The sequence below is a fragment of the Papilio polytes genome, unplaced genomic scaffold, assembly GCF_000836215.1.
Source record: "Papilio polytes unplaced genomic scaffold, Ppol_1.0 DF824024.1, whole genome shotgun sequence".
In the NCBI taxonomy this organism is placed as follows: domain Eukaryota; kingdom Metazoa; phylum Arthropoda; class Insecta; order Lepidoptera; family Papilionidae; genus Papilio; species Papilio polytes.
This window is the reverse complement of record NW_013525180.1, coordinates 1,389,633-1,392,616: the sequence shown is the minus strand read 5'-3', so window position 1 is coordinate 1,392,616 and position 2,984 is coordinate 1,389,633.

Sequence of the window (2,984 nt, the reverse complement as noted above, 5' to 3'; positions counted from 1 at the left end):
GTACTGTTTATTTTGAGAATATTTTGTTTTGTTTTTAGTGCATTTTGTTTTGTTTTTAGTGTATTTTGTTTGGAAGTCGGTTTTGTTTTTTGTACTATTTCCCTTTAGTAATCCGCCTACTCCACTGAATAATTGTCCTGCTCATCGACTAGCGAAGGTCAAAGCCTAATCTATTATAAACATTGTTATACTTTCAGGCCCGCTACATCATTTTCCAAAACCGAAAATGATGTAGAAAGGTACGAAGAATGGATAAAAATTTTAGATAAAGATATAATTAAAAAAGGACAAACATACATTTACCACCAAATAAGACTGCAACTATCAGGACGCAATTCAAAAAACGCCATACCAACTCTATATTGAGTAAGGTGAGATTATGTTAATTTAAAAGTAATAACATTAATTGTTATTCATCTAAGGGTCAATTTTCAAAAAAAAAAGATACATAACAGAAATAATTCTTATTAATTTATGCCCGGTTTACAACTAGCCAGCACAGTTGTAGTGCCGCAAGACCTAGTGTGAACTTAAATAGGCAAAAATGTTAATCGTAGTTAATTTAAGACTTCAAAAGATAACGGCATTTGGTATAGGGCCATACAAAGTGAACCACTTAATTATCCCTGGTTCTCGGGCGGGCTGAGCAGAAGATCAGATCAGCGCTGAGACTTCGTTCGAGCCACTATCCAACATCGAGTTTTGGATATCTGATGAGGAAAACCTTGTCACCTAATTGTGAGACATGCAGAAAACTAGAAGATATCTAACACTTGCTGGAATGTGAGAGAAACAGACGGGAGCGTGAGCTACTATTTCAGGAATTGAAGCTCAACGCAGCCGATGTAGGCATTATTATATCTATACTGGCTGAGCCTATCGACGCGGCTGTATGATTATGACAGCTTGTTTCATAATCAATAAGAGCACTACGGGATTGGTATGTCTATTAAAGACAAAAATCCCCCCTCTTCTTTACAAAGATTAAAGAAAAAATAGAGAAAAATTATAACAATTCTTGTTATTGCAGAAAACATATCTATAAGTGCAACAACGTCCACAGAAAATGTATTGATACGACTACAGTTTTAACGTATCAGGCTACTAAAAAGATAAAGAAAAAATTTGCGGAAGGTTTGTACCAGTGATCTTATGATGAACACTATTAGTAGGCACCAAGTTAAATCAAAATTCATCATTTCATGATCGAGTTTGCGTCAGGCAGTTACACAGATTTAAAAAAATCGAACTCTTCATTAGTAGACTAATTGGAATGTTGCTTTGCTATGCCTATGAGTTTCAATGGCTCAGGAGTCAAGAAGATTGACTAGTAATTCGAATTCTGATTCGATTCCTGCTATTTACCAATGATTTACGAATTATGCAGAATTATTACAATATAATTTGGAATTACGAGATTGGTGACTGATATAAAAAATAAACTTCAATCGTAGAAAAATTTACAGTACACATTATTTTTTTTTAATACTCTTACAGATTCTATTACTTCTTTGATAGAAGAACAACCATCCACATAATCAACATCAAATGATGTGTCAGTCCCTTGTCATTCCCCGATTTCGAAGAAAATCCAAAAACACAATGAAGCGGCAATTTAAAGGTCTTAAGTTTCAAGAAGTTCAAGTTAAAGCAGTGAAAAGGCTCTCGCAGAGACTATTAAAATTAACTCAAAGATGTGAAACTCAAAAAAGAAACTTCAGCAAAGTTGCTATGAAATTGTCAGAATCTGGACCATGAGATCATCATGAGAATTATTGAAAAAAACGCCGGATATTTTAATGATAAAACATTAATGACAATGCAATTAAAAGCAAAACTTAAGACGAAAGTAAGAAAATTTTCTCTCGAGGAAATAATTATGGCAGCATCCATATTTAAAGCAAAGCCAAAAAGGTTACAATTTATTAACAAAATTAAAAGTACTGCCAAGTAAACAAACTATTCAAAGCCTATTGAGTGCTTTCAATATAAAACCAGGTATTAATATAAAAAAAAAATAATTGGAAAGCAGTTGCTTTGTCAGATAGCTTTCCTGTGAAAAAAGACTATAGAATATTTTATTTGATAAACTAGCTTCATCACCTGGCCTTTGCTTTGACCAATAAAGAAATAATTGGCTTCGAAATTATTAGATACAAAAAAATTAAAAATATTAATGATTCATTGGTTTTATTATTTAAAGGTGTTAAATTGAAAATAAAACAACTATTTTACTTTCCCTAAAAGTACGACAAAAAAGTTTGACTTAAAGAAATTGTTAATAACTACCATACGAGAATTAAAAAAAGCTGGCGTCATAACACTGGCTACTATTAGTGACCAAGCTTCTTCAAATGTTACCACCATCAAAATGCTGCATAAAGAAACACGGGAGAAGTATTTACGGTGATATAAAGAATAAAGAAATCCAAAAAAGGTGACAGACTATTTTGCAAAATGATCTGGACAAAGACACCCAACAAAAACTAAGTGAAAAATATGAAATTCCCATTAATTGTCCAGGCTTACGACCACCTGCGCTGAATGACATTATAAAAGCAGTTTGAAATGAAGCTGGTTTGAATACGAACAAAAGGATATTAGAAATACAAAAGAAGCTCGGAATAGCAATCTCTGCTGTAGGAAAAGTCCTATCAAGACTTAAAGATCAAAATGCTTTAGAAAACAAAGATGTCATAGAAGCACTCAGTGATTCTGGGTGCATGTTGTGTGACATATTTAATTCAGACTCAAACACAAGATGGTCTCTGATTGTACCAGGTCTAAAGAAAGACCTTAAGGATCTTATAAATAATTCCCAAATAACAGATTGCCTATTTGGAAATGATCTACAAGAAAAAGTGAAGGCTTGCAAAGCTACAAAGAGCTTTGCAAAGATTTAGCGTGCGTTCGCACGGGCAGACTTTGTACGCCGCGGTAAAGTTCAAGGTCAGCAGACTTTTTACGCCCACGAGATAGGTGTT